The sequence below is a fragment of the Anser brachyrhynchus genome (genome assembly GCF_964034855.1).
Source record: "Anser brachyrhynchus genome assembly, chromosome: Z".
Taxonomy (NCBI): domain Eukaryota; kingdom Metazoa; phylum Chordata; class Aves; order Anseriformes; family Anatidae; genus Anser; species Anser brachyrhynchus.
Window position 1 is genome coordinate 29,524,894 of NC_137697.1, and position 19,012 is coordinate 29,543,905.

The window sequence follows — 19,012 nt, forward strand, 5'->3', positions numbered from 1 at the left end:
GAGAGGACACGGAAAGCCCACCTGATTAACACGTGGCTCAGAGGCTGGTGCCAACACAGAAATTTTGTTTTTTTTGACCATGGGGCGCTTTACTCGGCACCCGGCCTGATGGCCGCAGACGGGTCCCTATCTCTAAGGGGAAAACGGATCCTAGCCCAGGAGCTGGCAGGGCTCATTGAGAGGGCTTTAAACTAGGAAAGAAGGGGGATGGGGCTGAAAGAAGGCCTGTTGGAGCTGTGCCGGGGGGAACAATGGCAAAGCTGGGGAAGAAGGCAATGGCCCGAATGAAGTGCATCTACACTAATGCACGCAGCATGGGCAACAAACAGGAGGAGCTGGAAGCCGTCGTGCAGCGGGAAGGCTATGACTTGGTTGCCATCACGGAAACGTGGTGGGACCACTCTCATGACTGGAGTGCTGCAATGTCTGGCTATAGGCTCTTCAGAAGGGACAGGCAGCACAGAAGGGGTGGTGGTGTGGCTCTCTCTATTAGAGAGTGTTTAGATGTTGAGGAACTTGAGGCTGGGACTGATAAGGTTGAGTCCCTATGGGTTGGGATCAGAGGGAAGGCCAACAAGGCAAGCATCCTGGTGGGGATCTGTTATAGACCGCCGAACCAGGATGAGGAGACGGATGAGGAGTTCTACAGGCAGCTGGCAGAAGCCGCGAAATCGTCAGCGCTTGTTCTCGTGGGGGACTTCAACTTCCCAGACAGATCCTGGAAGCACAACACAGCCCAGAGAAAGCAGTCTAGGAGGTTTCTGGAGAGCGTGGAAGATAGCTTCCTGACGCAGCTGGTTAGAGAGCCTACCAGGGGAGGTGCCCCGCTAGACCTTCTGTTCACAAACAGTGACGGACTGGTGGGAGATGTGGTGGTCGGGAGCTGTCTTGGGCAGAGTGACCACGAAATGGTTCAGTTCTCTATTCTTGGCGAAGTCAGGAAGGGGACCAGTAAAACCGCTGTCTTGGACTTCCGGAGGGCTGACTTTGAGCTGTTCAGGACACTGGTTGGCAGAGTCCCTTGGGAGGAGGTTCTGAAGGGCAAAGGAGTCCAGGAAGGCTGGGCACTCCTCAAGAAGGAAATCTTAATGGCTCAGGAGCGGTGTGTCCCCACGTGCCCAAAGACGAGCCGACGCGGAACTAGACCGGCCTGGCTGAGCAGAGAGTTGTGGCTCGAGCTTAGGAGAAAAAGGTGGGTTTATAATCTTTGGAAAAGAGTGGGACTACTCAGGGGGACTATAAGGATGTTGCGAGGCTGTGCAGGGACAAAATTAGAAAGGCCAAAGCTCATCTGGAGCTCAATCTGGCTACTGCCGTTAAAGATAACAAAAAACGATGTTACAAATACATCAACGCAAAAAGGAGGACTAAGGAGAATCTCCATCCTTTACTGGATGCGGGGGAAAACTTAGTTACAAAAGATGAGGAAAAGGCTGAGGTGCTCAATGCTTTCTTTGCCTCAGTCTTTAGCGGCAAGACCAGTTGTTCTCTGGATACCTGGTACCCTGAGCTGGTGGAAGGGGATGGGGAACAGGATGTGGCCCTCACTATCCACGAGGAAATGGTTGGCGACCTGCTACAGCACTTGGATGTACGCAAGTCGATGGGGCCGGATGGGATCCACCCGAGGGTACTGAGCGAACTGGCGGAGGAGCTGGCCAAGCCACTTTCCATTATTTATCGGCAGTCCTGGCTATCAGGGGAGGTCCCAGTCGACTGGCGGCTAGGAAACGTGACGCCCATCTACAAGAAGGGCCGGAGGGTAGACCTGGGGAACTATAGGCCTGTTAGCTTGACCTCAGTGCCAGGGAAGCTCATGGAGCAGATTATCTTGAATGTCATCACGCGGCACTTGCAGGGCAACCAGGCGATCAGGCCCAGTCAGCATGGGTTTATGAAAGGTAGGTCCTGCTTGACGAACCTGATCTCCTTCTATGACCAAGTGATGCGCTTGGTGGATGAGGGGAAGGCTGTGGATGTGGTCTACCTTGACTTCAGTAAGGCTTTTGACACCGTTTCCCACAACATTCTCCTCAAGAAACTGGCTGCTCGTGGCTTGGACTGGCGTACGCTTTGCTGGGTTAAAAACTGGCTGGATGGCCGGGCCCAAAGAGTTGTGGTAAATGGAGCCAAATCCAGTTGGAGGCCGGTTACTAGTGGAGTCCCCCAGGGCTCAGTGCTGGGGCCGGTCCTCTTTAATAACTTTATCGATGACCTGGATGAGGGGATCGAGTGCACCCTCAGTAAGTTTGCAGATGACACCAAGTTAGGTGCGTGTGTCGATCTGCTCGAGGGAAGGAAGGCTCTGCAGGAGGATCTGGATAGGCTGGACCGATGGGCTGAGGTCAACTGCATGAAGTTCAACAAGGCCAAGAGCCGGGTCCTGCACCTGGGGCGTAACAACCCCAAGCAGCGCTACAGGCTGGGAGAAGAGTGGTTGGAAAGCTGCCTGGCAGAGAAGGACCTGGGAGTACTGGTTGATAGGCAGCTGAATATGAGCCAGCATGTGCTCAGGTGGCCAAGAAGGCCAACAGCATCCTGGCCTGCATAAGAAGCAGTGTGGCCAGCAGGTCTAGGGAGGTGATTGTCCCCCTGTACTCGGCTCTGGTGAGGCCGCACCTCGAGTACTGTGTTCAGTTTTGGGCCCCTCGCTACAAGAAGGACATGGAGGTGCTCGAGAGAGTCCAGAGAAGGGCAACGAAGCTGGTGAGGGGTCTGGAGAACAAGTCTTACGAGGAGCGGCTGAGGGAGCTGGGGTTGTTTAGCCTGGAGAAGAGGAGGCTCAGGGGAGACCTCGTCGCTCTCTATAGGTACCTTAAAGGAGGCTGTAGAGAGGTGGGGGTTGGTCTATTCTCCCACGTGCCTGGTGACAGGACGAGGGGGAATGGGCTAAAGTTGCGCCAGGGGAGGTTTAGGTTGGATGTTAGGAAGAGTTTCTTTACTGAAAGGGTTGTTAGGCACTGGAATGGACTGCCCAGATGGTGGTTGAGTCACCATCCCTGGAGATCTTTAAAAGACGTTTAGATGTAGCCCTTAGTGCTATGGTTTAGTGTAGGACTTGTTAGTGTTAGGGCTGAGGTTGGACTAGATGATCTTGGAGGTCTCTTCCAACCTAGACGATTCTGTGATTCTGTGACCTTACCAGGGATATAGGTGAAGCTGACTGGTCTGCAGTTACCCAGCTCCTCCTTCTCACCCTTTTTGATGACTGGAGTGACCTTTGCTTTCCTCCAGTCCTCATGCTGCCAGGGCTTGGGCGAGGCCAGGCGCAGTGTCCGGGCCACCCCGCCACCACATGTACAAAAGCAGCCCCTAGGGAGTGCGGCAACCAAGGAGGGCAAACAGGCCATGACATGTCAGCCTGGGAGTGTCGCAGCACCAGCAGACAACACGAGAGGGCGGCAGGTGGGCCGCTTGTTTCTGCTCTGGGGCAACAAGCAGCAGCCTTCTGCTGGAAGCCAAATGGCGTCCAGCCACTGCAACTGCCAGGCCGAGCTGACATGCAGACAGAGGGGCCAGAGCTCCCCCCCCAGGCAGACACCTCCACTCAGACGGACCTCCCAAGGACCAAAGGAGCTGCCCAGACCCTCAGTTGCAGGGAACTCCAGAATGTGGCAGGCCCTGGAATTGGCCCTAACATTGGGCGGCTCTGGAAATATGCCTCTGCCAAGATATTCCTCTTCCTAGCCCAAGCTATCTGCTCTATCTAGCAGAAACTTGCTTCCATTCCCCACCTTGGCCTAGGCCCCCTCCTACTGCCTGGTGGGATGAGGGAACCTTTGTCTCTTGTGCAGTGGCTTCCTGGTGGGATAGGGGAACCTTTTTTTCTTGTGTGGTGGCTGGCTCGTGAGTCTGTCTCAGAGAGGGTAGAGTATTTTTCCACCGGTCCATTTCCCTCTCTGACTCTCCTCAGCCTACTCAGCTCCTCCTGAAGCTCCGCCACCACGCTGAGCACAACCTGGGCTCACCTCCCACAGGCATACCCACTGCTGCTACTGTCAGACACTGACAAAAGGAAGACTTGGGCACACCCTGCAGCCCAAGACTTGCAGGGCCATGTGTTTCCCCGAGACCTCCATCTGGGCAGCCATATTGGTAACCATGGCTGGAGAGGCTGCAAGGGATGCAGAGGCCATGGCCTTCTGCCGGGTGAATACCATGGCTGGGCTCTTCACAAGCAGGTTACAACCACCGTTGGAAGGAGCGGTAAGAGCACCCTCCCTGCTCGCCCTGCCTGCTCCAACTTCTCCGTGCTGTTTGCTCGCCCTCATGGCCACTTGCACTCCCTAGGGGCTGCCTTTGGGCGCTGCTGGCTCCACCCATGCCTCCTCAGCCGCCCTCCTGAGGGCCCTGGCTGCTCCCTCGGCTGCCTCGAGTGGCCTCGATGCTGGAAGAAAGCCTTGCCCGCCTCGATCCCCCACTCTGCTGTAGAACGTGTCTGCCCCGGAGCGAGCTGATGGCCTCGGGAGATTCCTCACTGAGAGGCACCGAAGAACCCATTTGCTGTCCAGCCAGTCTCTCTAGAGAGGATTCCTGCCTGCTAGGAGCCTACATTCACTATACCACAAGGGCTGGTCAAGTCAGCTGACTACCACTCATTACTACCCTTTCATTGTAGGGTTGAATGAGGCTGCAATGAGGAGACTCCAAAATATCAAAAGGGACTTTTATGTCCCTCGGAAAGATGTTAAGGGGTCAGGAGCACAAGTAGTGTTCTCCTCTGTTTCTGCTAGTTGGAGACTTGGACCCAAGAAGGAGACAAACAGACCAAGTGAACAATTGGCTGCGTGGCAGGTGCCATGATCAAGGTTTTGGATTCTGTGATCTTGGATGCACTATTGAGAGGTGTGGCATGTTGACAAGGAATGGGGCGCACCTGACCAGTGGGGCAAGAGCGTGCTGGGCAGCAGGCTGGCTGGGCTTATCATCGGGGCTTTAAACTAGATTCAGCAAGAGAAGGGGACATACCTCTGAGTGACAGGGAAGAACCAGGCAACTCCAACACTTTAGGAAACAACAGGGAAATACCTGTGAATTGTCCCAAAGGAATTAGGCAAGGCTCCTCTAAAAAGGTGGTGTGACCGATAGCTTAGCTAAAGTGCTTCCACACTGATGCACACAGCATGGGAAACAAGCAGGAGGAGATGGAAACAATGGTGCAGTTAGAACAAAATGACCTGATTGCTATCTTGGAAGCATGGTGGGACGAATCAAGGAACCAGAACACTGCAATCGAGGTCTACAAGCTTTTAGGAAAAGAGATGCAGGGAAGGAGGGGAGGGACAGAGTGAAGTCAGCACCCTGAACTCTACAAGAGCGAACTTCTAGCTGCTTAAAAGCATTGCGGATGAGATGAGTGCAAGAGGCCTCCATCGCCATGTGTAAAAAAGCAAGCAGGGAAGGCATGAAACTGACGTGGCTGAGCAAGGACCTACTGGTCAAACCGAGGCATAAGAAGGAGATGCACAGGCAGTGGAAGTAGGGACGTGAGGCCTGGGCAGAGTACAGAAATGCCATCTGGATGTGTAGGAATGGAATGAGGAAAGGCAAGGCACAGGGGGAACTGAACTTGGCAATGGATGTGAAGAATAATGAGATGGGTTTCTAACTCCCTTAGTTCTAAAGATAAGAGCACAGACTGGGAGAAGAACTCATTGAGAGCAGCCCTGCAGAGAAAGACTTGGAGGTTCTAGTGGACAAAAACCTCGACATGAGCCAGCAGTGCGCGCTTGCTGCCCAGAAGGCCAACTGCATCCTGGGCTGCATCTGCTGAGGATTGTCCAGGTGATGGAGGGAGGGGACTGTTCCTCTCTGCTCTGCCTTAATGAGGCCCCGCTTGTAGTGCTGCATCCAGGTCTGGGGCCCCCAGCACAAGAGACTCAGGGCTGTTATAGAAGGACACATGGAAAGGCAAGGTAGAAAAGGAGGAGCTGCTCCTTCTGCCCTGAGCAGAGGCTTATTTCCATTCACCTCTCTCCCTCAAATCGATGCCTTCTGCTTGCTGGAGAGATCACCCTTGTCATGGGATCTGCCCAGCTGACACATCTTTTCCAGTGAGGGCATAAGGTAGGGTTCCACCACCATTATGGCCATCAGACCAAGGGTGTTGGAGGAGAAGAAACCACCTCAGGCACACCCAGGGTGCCTTGCAAGCATCACACTCCTCCCAGCATGCGACAACGGTTGCTGCTGCTGCTTAAAAACAATTCTCCTTTTCTTCCATTGATCTGATTATCTAGCTATGCATGTCAGAGTTTAAGGATAGAGACTGCCAAGAAAAATATCAATGAAAATCCACAGTGTGAGTTTGAAGTCCAGCATACTCTCTTCATAGGCCAATGATGAGATGTATCTTATCATCCTGCAGTGATGTTTTTAGTGACAAAAGAAAACCCGGGAAAGTGTTGGAGGCAATTAGTGGTTTCTGCATTCTGTGTGTAATATCCTGATACCTAGAAATGCCATTGGAAAATACAAGTAGAAAATTAATAACTTTTTCCAGTATCTCACCACCCTCTGAGTGAAGAATTTCCTCCTAATATCTAGTCTAAATCTATCCTCTTTTTGTTTAAGACCATTCCCCCTTGTCCTATCGTTATATACCCCAGTAAAAAATCCTTCCCCATTTTTTATAAGCCCCTTTAAATACTGAAAGGTCACAATGAGGACTCCCCAGAGTCTCCTCCTCTCCCAGAACAGCCCCAACTCTTGCAGCCTTTCTTCTTAGAAGAGGTGCTCCAGCGCTTTGGTCATCTTTGTAGCCCTCCTCTAGACCAGCTCTAACAGGTTCACAGTCTTCTTGTTCTGGGGGCCCCAGACCTGGATTCAGCACTCCAAGTGGGGCCTCACAAGGGGAGAGCATAGGGTTACAATCACCTCCCTCGACCTGCTGGTCACAGTTATTTTGATGCAGCCCAGGATGCAGTTGGGCTGGGCTGCAAGCGCGCACCGGTGGCTCATGTTGAGCTTTTCATCCACCAGAACCCCCAAGTCTTTCTCCGCAGGGCTGTTCTCAGTGAGTTCTTCACCCAGTCTGGACTCCTGTCTGGAGCTGTCCTGACCCAGGTGCAGCACCTTGCACTTAGACTTGTTGAACGTCATGCTGTTCACATGGGTCCACTTCTCCAGCCTTCCCAGGTCCCTCTGAATGGCATCCCTTCCTTCTTTTGTATCAGCTGCACCACTCAGCCTGGTGTGATCTGCAAACTTGCTGAGGGTGCACTCAATCCCACTGTCTACGTCATTGATAAAGATATTAAACTGTACTAGTTGCAAGAGAGACCCCTGAGGAACACCACTTCTCACTGGCCTCCACCTGGACATACAGCCATTGTCCACCACTCTCTGTGTGCGGCCGTTGAGCCAATTCATAATCCACTGGTTGCTTCACGCTTCAAATCCATATCTTTCCAATTTAGAGATTAGGTTGTTGTGTGGGGCCATGTCAAAGGCCTTACAGAAGTCCAAGTAGGTGACATCAGTTGATCTTCCCTTGTTGACTTTATGCTGTCACTCAGTCATATAAAGCCACCAGACTGGTCAGGCACGATTTACCCTTGTTGAAGCTATGTTGGCTGTCCCAGCTGAACTCCTTGTCCTGCATGTGCCTTAACATTGCCTCCAGGAGGATTCATTTCATGATCTCCCCAGACACAGAGGTAAGACTCACTGATCTGTAATTCCCTGTGACTTCCTTTCTACCCTTTTTTTTAAATGGGAGTGTTGTTAAATGATGAGTGATGTATTTGAAGGGTGGGCCATTCCGTGAATAAAGAATTTGTTTGTAGGTCACACCCAGAGAGTGGTGGTCAATGGTTCTATGTCCAGGTGGAGACAGTTGATGAGTAGTGTCCCTCAGGGGTCTATCTTGGGACTGGTACTGTTCCATGTCTTTATCAGTGACGCAGACAGTGGGATTAAGTGCATCCTCAGCAAGTTTTCTGAGGACACTAAGCTGAGTGGTGTGGTTGATGCAACAGAAGGAAGGGATGCCATCCAAAGGGACGTGGACAAGCTTGAAAAGTGGGCCCATGTGAACATAATGAGGTTCAGCAAGGCCAAGTGGAAGGTGCTGCACCTGGGTTGGGGCAACCCCAGACAGGAGCACAGACTGGGAAAAGAACTCACTGAGTGCACCCCTGCTGAGAAAGGACTTGGGGGTTCTGTTGGATGAAAAGCTCAACATGAGCCAGCAGTGTGCACTTGCAGCCCAGAAGGCCAACTGCATCCTGGGCTGAATCAACAAAGGACTGGCCAGCACTCAGGGAGTGCTCCACACCAGGGGAGGGAGGTGATTGTCCCCCTCTGCTCTGCCATTGTAAGGCCTCACTTGTAGTGCTGCATCCAGGTCTGGGGCCCCCAGCACAAGAAGGATATGGACTTGTTAGAGTGGGTCCAGAGGAGGGCCACAACAATGTTCAGAGGTCTGGAGCACCTATCCTGTGAAGAAAGGCTGAGAGAGCTGGGGCTGTTCAGCCTGGAGAAGAGAAGGCTCTGGTGAGTCCTCATTGTGACCTTTCAATACTTAAAGGGTCTTATAAGAAATATAGAGAGTAACTTTTACTTGGTCAGAAAATGACAGGACAAGGGGGAATGGTTTTAAACTAAAAGAGGGAAGATTTAGATTAGAGGTTAGGAGGACGTTCTTCACTCAGAGGGTGGTGAGGTGCTGGAACAGGTTGCCCAGAGAAGCTGTGGATCCCCCATCCCTGGAGGTGTTCAAGGCTGGGTTGGATAAGTCCCTGGGCAACCTGATTTTGTGGGACGTGTCTCTGCCCATGACAGGGGTGTTGGAACTAGATGATCTTTAAGGTCCCTTCCAACCTGAACCATTCTATAATTCTATGATTCTATGAAGAAAATGGTGTTGTTTTTCAATTCTCATCATCCTCTCATCTGAATGTACCAAAGATGACTGGATTGTGTGGATCTTTGTATTTAATGTAGCGTTTAGGAGGTTTTGTGGTCAACACACCTTGCCAGTAAGACAAGATTTTTATGCTGCTAGAGATTTTGGAGAAAACCGGTCCTACTTGCCTCCCTGAAGCATAAACATGGATGCATGCGTGCAATTGAGAGAAGTCGCCATCAATTGCAGTACAGAAATTCCTCACCAAGTTTTTAGAGTACTGACCAAGTACAACACTGCCTATCTTTTTCAGCTAATGACCATAAAACTTTACCACCTCTGACCTCAGATAATTTGGCCTTTTGATTTTAATCCTATTTCAGCAATATATTATAATGCCTTGAATTACTATCTACATCTTAATATTACAAGGTCTCCCTTAATGCCTTTTAAAATGAAGTTTTAGAACACACTTCTGAGCAATACAGTAAATGCCAACCAAGAACTCAGGGAAATGGGCCTACACCTTCTGCAAACACTTAACAACACTGTGCCTTTATTTTCTTCCTTCTCATGTGAATCATGGCCTTACCTTTGAATGCTCTGGCTTTTGTCGCTTTAGGCCTCTGTCACTGCTCTTGACACTGTAATTTTGTCCAAGAATTACCCAGGTTGTATGGGAATACTCAGCACAGCAACGCAATCTTCCACATTATCCTAATACTGTCTAGCTTGGCTAGAGTAAAGTACAGAGCTCTAAGACAGGAAGTGGTGGAAATGTAATTTGTGAAGAATTGTTAGGAGTCAGATAGTCCCTAACAAGATGGATAATGTCGAAGTCATGGCACCAATCCTGTTTTTCTCAGTAATATCATTGGGAACTAACTGATTTCTTTCCCTCTGCTCCTACTTTTCTGTGTTAAAGGGTTAACAGTAAACCAGACTGAAGGGGCATGTTTTACCATGTCTTCTGCATGACTGATACTGCAATCGATCTGCAGCGGTTCATTTTCTCTCTGGAATCTTTGCCTACTGAGAACAAATACAAACACATGTGGAACCAATAGGAAGCAGACCAAGGGGTTTAAGAGCATGTACCAACCTCTGCCAGAAAGTTCTCACTTAACAGATGGAGCAATTAATAAAACAGTCAAGTGGTATGACTGCGTAAAGGTGCCTTTAAGTACTAACAATCCTCTTTTGTCTTACTACTGTAGACTACAGATGGATTCCAATTGAGAATAAGCAGTGCATTGTGCCCATGTTTGCTGTCGTACAGTGTCACAGTATTTATAGGGTGCCAGGTGTCCAATGCCTTTTATTTTAAAGACTGCTAGGATTCGCTCCCTTCTAATTCTCCCTTTCTCTAACATTTTAAGTGATGAAGTGATTGCTAATCAGGGTAGGATTAAATTCTACAACTAAATCAACCCTTCTATCTGTAAAGAAGGATTAGCCATAAAATTTTGCTAACAGAATGCAGCCTTGGTTAACGTGCATCTTTATTTTATTGATTGTAGACAAGAAAGCATTTTATAGGGCAGTGGATACCATGCAGTATGCCTCATTAAATCATGTGTTGGTTCACAGAATTAAGTTATGTTTTTCATTTCTTGTCTTCAGTATAAAATGTAAAACTCTGGCTATTTCCCATTTAAGACTTTGAGGGACTTTTAGCAAGTTTATTGATCTAGGTGGTCTGACCAAGTTCCGCTGCCTTAATCCATGCCTATATCACATCTTCTTTTTCTTTCTCCTCCTTTCCTCTTTCTTTCATCTTCTTTCTCAATATTGCATACTCCAGCTGGAACAGGACAGCCTTCTTCTTTGGATATGCCTGTTCTCAGTTAAGCAGAAACAATTTTGATCCAATTTTAGATAAATATGCTTTTAAAATGCTCTTAGGCTCAAAAGAAACTAAAATAATTGTTGGCCAGTGTTTTTTCCTTATATCACCAAATTTTACTTTCAGTCGAGAACTGAAATAGAGCAGCAAAAGCAGGATTGTTTCCTCAGGATCTCTTAGAAAACTACAGTAACATCATGCTGCTTAGCTTCTTGTTCTTATGGAAGCAGGGCACAAGAAGGGCAATCAGCAAGACTTGATGCACAGGCTCTGATGATATTTTGAATTATACTTTGTCCCTGCATTTGAGTACCAAATGGAGCAGTAGGGTCTAGCAAAAAAGACACCATTGCAATACTGGAGTGTTCCAGTTCAGCAGTTGCCATGTGAAAGTATTCAATAAGGCCATTAACAAATACAAGAATGAGCCCAGCATGGTTTAGAATTGTCACTGCTGTGATGTTCTGTAAACAGCGACACCACCTCAGACTGCTTGGTTGTGTGGCCGCAGACCACACTAAAAGCCTTTCTACAGTACTTCCATTTTGTTTGTACGTTACTTGAGATTGTATAAAGACCAATGCCAATACAGATATTTCCAGCCAAGTATTTGGTATGAAGTAACCTCATGTAAGAAGCTGTGTCTGTCAGAGTTACCAGTGCAGAAGCTGGAGTCAGATTCCAAATCTTAAAGGAAGCAGAGAAGTTACTTCCACCAAAAGAAACTCGTTTGGGTGAAAGAATGTCTAGCATATGAATAGAAGTGAACAACAACAGATAACAAAACGTCTTTTCCTTCCTTCTCATCTGCACTAAAGCAGCTTCCTGCCAACTGCAGATTGAAAACGTTTTCTTCAACATTATGGTGATATGACATAATTGTCTTTTCTTCCATATTTCGTAAAATCATGTTGCCTGTCTCAAGTATTTTCTGAAAAGGCATTATTCCCACTCTGGTAAATATGAAACAGTGTCCGTATCTTCTAAGATATGTATAAAATGAGTCCAAAATACCGAAAATGGTCTTAATGTAAATTCTTATAAGATACTGATCTGAAAGGATTAGTTCAGAGAGAATCACAGAATCACAGAATTGTAGGGGTTGGAAGGGACCTCAAGAGATCATCGAGTCCAACCCCCCTGCCAAAGCAGGTTCCTTAGAGCAGGCTGCCCAGGTAGGTGTCCAGATGGGCCTTGAATATCTCCAGAGAAAGAGACTCCACAACCTCCCTGGGCAGCCTGTTCCAGTGATGCTGATGTCCTACTCCACATTCCAGAAATTTTGATAGTAAACAACAATACAAGCAAGACTCTTGAACCATCTGTGGTAAGATAATAAAACCTTCAAATTATCACTATCATATCATGTTGCATAGCTAGTTAACTGTTTATACAATTAGTTTTGCTATTGTTATTGTTGTTGTTGTTATTATTATACTTTTTACTCCACGCATACACCATAAATATTGGATCTTGTCTCTGACCATATGGAAATGAACATTCCTTCAACAGGTTCAGAAATATTCTGCTGAAAGTGAAGCTAAAAAAATAAGAAGAAAACATTGCTTTTGTTCTTTATTTTATACATAACATGTATATTGGTATGTCCTCAAACTATTTTTCAGTCTGGTGAGTAAAGTTCACAGGATCAAGTTCTGGGTGTTTTAAATGTAATGAACATGTCAACTTGAAATTGATGGGGTTACCCTCACCCATTTGTGAAGTCATTAAATTAATTCTCACTCAGAGAGAAATCTCTTCATTATGACTGACAACATTCCATGTCCCCTACAGATATTCGTTCTTATTTCAAACACAATTTGCTGTTAGTTTTCTTCTACTGTTTTTTTGATTTTTTTTGTTTTCACTCATCATATATGGCATCTAATCAGTTCACTGGGCAGAGAATCTCTAGCTATAGACAAGACTTTAATACTGGAAGAAAGCTTGTAGAAAACCTGTGTTTGATCAAAATGAACCAACATGACTGCAAATTCATATTTGCAGGTATTTGCCATAAATGAATTCTAGATGTAACAATTTACCCCTGTAACTCAACTAGGACACCTAGGTCAGCTGCCTACAATCGGGGCAATAAATATCTACCATGATCCATGGACTGTAGACACCTCATCCACACAGGGAAGAAAGGAACCATACATAAAGAATGTCAGACAATTCTTTTAAGATGTACTACACTTTGACAATATTCTAATGTCCAGTGGGATGATGTGTTCTGGCAACTTCCATAAAGCTAAAACTGTTGGCTCTTCTCAGCTTCTTCTTCTACACCTCTTCAACTCATCTTTATCATTTCTGTAGCATAATAGCTCTTGTTTGGTTGATCAGATCCTTAGTAGGTGAAAAGAACATAACTCCAGAAGTACCACGGATCAGCACAAGTTCTACTTTGCACTGAGTCTACTTCTGTTAGTCAACACAAATGTTCTTATTTCTAACCGATGAGCAGAAACAGTACTTTCTCATTGCTATTTGATTTTGCTGCCAAAATTGAGTATGCTGCCTGCTGGAACCGCCCTTGATACCATGCAATTGGTGCTGCAGATGTGCCAGATGGTATTGCACAGCAACACAGGGCTGTTTCACTAACATAAATATTGTTTAGTTAAAGAGTCTTTCACAGTAGCAGAAACTCATTGATAATTGACCAACTAACAAATTCACTGGTATCTTATTTCTTATCCCAGGGTTGTTGGAAACTTCGTTCCATTTCTTAATCTATATGTTTATTGCAATCAAATCTAGAACTCATAGCATTGCTATTCCTTTTATACCACTGACAGACAATGAAATCATAACCAAACAAACCAGCAAACCAAGTTCTGCAGATTTTTGCCTGTCCTGTGCAGAGCTCCTTCACATACAAGATAGCTGAACTGCACCTTCACCAGGACACACTTGGTCACCCTTTGCATTCTACATGACTGTTTTATTGTTGTTGTTGTTTGTTTGTTAAGATCTACCTGCAATTTACCTCAGTATTTTCAAAAAAAAAAAAGCTTTTGGTTATCACAGACAAGCAAGTATATTTCTAGATATGCCTACTGGGATGAGATAAAAGAAGGCAAATTCCCATTCCCAGTTTTGATTGTCTTCCAAATGCAGTCTGATTTCAGCAGTCCCCTTCTTATACTAACTGACTAGCCTTATTTCCTTGGCTGCTATGTACAAAGCTAAATTAGCTATTTGGTTGCCTGTATAGATGTATAAGATTCATAAATTGCTTTTGACTGCTTTTCAGGGGAAAGGCATCAGACACAGGCTTTCAGATTGGAGGATTGCAGTGATAAAAAGCACTCCACCACTTTCCTCCATCTTAGGAGCTTCCAGCACTCAGCGTGGCACTGAGTTTTGGTGAGTGACAAGGGAAGAGATGTTGCCCAAGCAGCTGGGGAACATGCTTGTTCAAAAAATCCACATTGCAGCTTTGGCCAGCTGGGCTTACATTCAACATCCCACAGAGATTAAAGTCAACCTCCTTCCATACAACAGTAGGATGGCACCCATGGGACAAAAGCACCTGTTCTCATGGTGTGAGCTGTAATGAACCAAACAAGCAAAGAGACGCCTGCCCTGTCCAATGATAGTGAAGAAGGATCTAGTCAGATCAAGTTAATCTAGTGACTAATGCTAATACAGTGTACTTGAAATGAACCCTACTGGGCTGGGCACATACAGATAGGTGTTTCACTTCTGTGCTTACTGAGTGTGGCGGATGCACGGCCTAGTAGAAAAGAAATATGCATATAATAATTCAGTTATATTAATCCCCTATTAGGCATTAAGCAATCAACACCTTTTCCCTGTCCCTTCCCCCACTTACTCATGCAACACACTAACCTAGCAGCAAATAGTTTAATAAAGGGCTCCTTTAGTTTTGTATCATGCTATTGTTTTGGGAAAACAAGTCTATAGCTTTTATAATGTCCATCTTCCCTTTCCCCAAACATGCTGTTTCCTGCCAATCATGCTGGAACACAGAGTGCCAGACACTTCGACAGGATGTTTGTTTGCTGCAGCCTCTGGCCAAGCTGCAAGTCTCAGCAGTTACTTACACCGAATATCCAAGCACAAGAAAATGTCTTGAACAATTATTTTAACATTAGTAAGGTTGTTTATATTCTAAAATAGCAACATTTTATTCCCAAGCGAGGAAAGGTTGCTAGTGAAACTATAACCTTAAACAGTTTTCAGATTCTAGGAGTTTAGCAGAGCAGATATCAGGTGACTTACAATGTTTTCTTAAAAAGAACTAGATCTTCTCAGTATTTTCAGTAAAGTAACAAATAATACCAGCATTCTTCAGGCTGGAAGGCCTGAAGATTATTTTGCCTTTTTTTTTTTCCCAAAAATGTCATTTCAAACAGCTATTGTTTGTCATTCCATAGGCACACTTCTACTGTGATTACAAAGCACCATTATTTCAGAACATCCGATATGGATGTATCACTGAGAGATATAGTGGAAAAGCAATCATAAAGGCCTATCATGAATCTCAGTACCTTGGTATGCATTTTCTATACTGCCTCTCTTACTGTTAACCGCTCCTGTATCTTCCAGATAAAAAACAGCTGAGGCTAGATCCTTGTGGCAAAAGAGGCTGTGTCACTTTACACAAAACAATGGTAGTTGTGCCTGTCTGGACAGAAGAAAGTAAGGATCTCAAAACAGACAAGATCCTGGCAACAGCTTAAGCAGTGCTTTGTGCAATATCATTTCTCTGCATTAAAAATAAAGCCATCCAGGAAGGAGGATTAATTCAGAACATAAAAAAAAAAAGTTCACACTGATCACGGGACAGAATTTGTCTTTTCAGACTCATGTCTCTGTCTCTCAGTCCATTCTTAAATGTTGTAAAGTTTCTGCTTATTTTCCTTACAATATTCCATGCCTCCTCACATCCCACAGGCATTACAGTGGGTGTACTTAGATTCAGGGTGCTATTTGATTTCTCAGTTTGGATGAAAACGTGACAATATATGACAACAAATAAGTTAACATTTAAGGCAGGACTACAAAAAGCCACAGGTTCCTGAAGATATAGATCAGAATACCTCAAGATTCAATTTAATGTAAGAAAGTGTCACACTAAATATCAGTTTGGGGAGATAAGTTCAGTGAAGTCAGATAGCTGCACAACTTTGAGTGATGGAGTGTCTTCATTCCCAAACTAATGATTGCTCAATTCCCAGTTACGTATGTAGTTCTTAGACAGGTTTCCAGCTTGCACCTTTTCTCAAAACAATCAGCTGCATTACCCCACAACAGCTTGCTACACCTGGACTTGTGAGTAACAAAACAAAAAGAAGGGCTTTCAAGAAGCAAGGGGGCTTTCCTGAGTTGTTGACTTGCGTATACCTGGAACAGGCCATTAATTAACTCCAAAGACAACAGCATATTGATCTAGGAACTGAAAAGGATAGCAATTCTCAACAGCCAGGGTTGACTGATTTTTTTCCATTATTGACTGACTAGTCAGAATCTGATTTCCCAGAGATTTAATTCTGACTGACCAAGAAGAATGATCTATGTAAACAGAAACATATCTGTGTGACAGTTTATTTAGCCAGACCCTTCAGCAGTCTCTTTCTTCTCTGTCTTAATGGTGTCTCTATTAATTCTCTACAGCCTCTGCTCTCTGAATGTTCCACATAAAAGCCTGAAATTTCATCCCAACAGCCTCAGTGGACTGAAGCCAAAGTGACCTCTAAAGTCTACATTATGATTTGCAGCTTCTCCAAATAACTGTGCTAATCACGTATGTGGAAATTATCTATGTTCTCAGTGAATCCTATTGAAATAATGTCTTGTGTTTAAGAACCTTACAGGGACTCAGAAGAGGCAAAGTAAGTTTCTTTTATTCTAACAGTTTCCTGTTATGTCACAGAACATATTACTTTGCCTTCTTGTCTGTATCTGGGCTGAGTGGAGGATGGGTACAATTACACCTGCCAGGGTCCTGTCTACCAGCTGCCAGGACTGTGGAAATGGCCAGATTACTCCCTGGCTCTACTGGGACCTTACCTTTCCACAGAAATCCAGACAGAGAACAGTGCTACCGTGTTTCTGGGTCCACTTGAATACAGAGCTGGGACAATGTCACAGAAGGCCTGCAAAGCATTCCTAGATTCAGCAGAACATATATGACCAATCTCATAACTAGTCATTTGTAGAAATACAGTACGAAAGTATTTCCTTCCCTCTGCACTCTGCCTCTTTAGATTTAAAGATTTTGTCAGATACTGAGGACCTGCAAGATTTTTTTCAACAGTTTATGTGCTTTCATAGTATATTCTTGCTGCATCTTCTGCCTGAGTTCAGGATTTCATTTGCAGATACAAAATGCTGCAGATGACACGTACTTAACTGTGCAGCTGCGACAGGTTTACTTGAGATCAGAACAGCCTCTGAACTGATCATTTTCACTGCCCTGTGTAAAGACAGCCTTTCATACCAGCTGTTCTCCCACAGTAAAACGTCGTGAAAAACAAATGCAGAGTAAGGACATGCAAAGAAGGAAAATATAATGATATAAAGAAATAAATCCAGCCTACTTTACGTAACAAAGGTTTGAGTTTGTTTCTATTCCGTGATGTATTTTGGCACTTAGGTACTGTGGTGACTGAATGCCTGTCTAAACAAGATTTATCAGCTGGATTATGCAGACTTTATTTATTTATTTGTTTTCCCTGGCTACAAGTGTCCATGAATAATATCAGAAGACCTCTGAGAATTTTGTTGTTCAGGACTGCAGAATACCCGTCCATATTGTTCTACACAAGCATGTCGAAGTGTAGATCCCACAAGCCATATGGGAGAGGTACTTCTTCAGAGCTTCAGGGAAAAAAAAAATCAGAACAGAAAGCATCAGAAATCATAACACAGGCTTTAGTTAAAGTTGAAAGGAAAGTAGAAGCAAAATTTAAACTGTTTCGTTTATGTGAAGATGCAGACTTAACTAAAAAAAAAAAAATGAAAACCTTAATCAAACCAGGGGTTAAGTGAATTTAGTTTTGCTCCTTACATAAGTTTTGGTGTTGTAAAATATGGCACGTTTTGTACTGTATGTTCCCTCAGAAAGCCAAACAGAAACTTGTCATCATGGTTTTGAGAGCACAAGGCCTCTCCTTTCTCATGTTTCAACTAAACAGTCTCCACTTGGGCTGAGGAACATATCATATATCATAAATCACTCTCTGATAGATATTTGGCAGCTAGTCACCACCCCAGGCTATGCAATGTACAGTATGAAACATTTTTAAGGTGGAATCTAGATTTTGTAACTTAAAGACTCAATAGCATCTCAAAACATTTTTCTACTTCCTGGTTAAAAAAAAAAAAAAAAAGCACATGAGAAGAAAGCAGAATTCTCCATAAAGTTTTAAGTTCTGAACAACGCATACATACATACAATAAGCCATGGAACTGTAAACCTGCAGGGTTTATTCAATGGAATGAAAATGAAAAATAAATTAAGGAGCATGATTACAGTCAACCCTTAAATCAACAAAATAGCAAAGATCTACTAGAATCTATTTTTCATCTCAGAGATCTTAACTGTTTCATTGCCTTTGAAAAGAAGTATATTTACATACTGGATACTGGAGCACATATAGTCCAGAGGGTTTTTGTTTGTTTGTTTTCATAAGAAGTTTTTAACCAAAGTTTTCTATCTTGCCATTTATTTATGAAATGCAGTGCATAAGGGAGAAAGAGAGCTGATGAGAAAAATGGTATTGAACAGAGTAAAAATATGATGGTAATTAACTCCTGCATTACAGTGTGTCACTGGTGTACTCAGGAAGGTAGCCTTTACAATAATTTTATTAATTTCAGGGCAGTGGCAGCTGCTAGGAAGTGAGTATTGTTTGACAAGGTTATGTAAGAACTGTTTTTCTGAGTTTATGCAGTATGTCACAGGACACTTATGGGTTAACTTTATGTTTTTGGGACGTGTCATAGTGTTCTCAATGTACTTAGACTAAGCAGTTCTTAGAAGGATGAAATGAAAGCGGGGGAAATGCAGAGCATGTGGTATGGGGGTTGGATTGGAAGAGGTGCGTGAAGAATAAAAGAAAGCTGCAGCATAAAATCCAGAGCAAGTTACATTAGGTATTTACTGAGTTTTCTGAAGAATGAAGTGTGCAGTTCTAAATCTATTTATTTATTTAAGCTCTAATCTTATTAAGACTTATGAGACTGCAAACAAAATTACACTTAAAAAATGTTTCTTTGTTAAATTGGATTATGCCACTTTTATTTTATTTATGCAATGTTTTTGCGATTGTTTATTTAAA

General features: G+C 44.8%; 1 long non-coding RNA gene across 4 annotated transcripts in view; it reads right to left on the bottom strand.

Moving 5' to 3' along the window:
• The window catches only part of LOC308185491, a 127,054-nt gene that overhangs the window by 80,846 nt on the left and 27,196 nt on the right, over positions 1 to 19,012 (bottom strand). For 3 of the 4 annotated variants that reach the window (XR_013943411.1, XR_013943412.1, XR_013943413.1), the window contains one exon: positions 8,486 to 17,549. The exons of the other annotated variant lie outside the window; for it this stretch is intronic. This is a non-coding gene — a long non-coding RNA (uncharacterized lncRNA). Of the gene's footprint in view, positions 1 to 8,485; positions 17,550 to 19,012 lie in introns of those variants that run through there. 4 annotated transcript variants of the gene reach the window in all.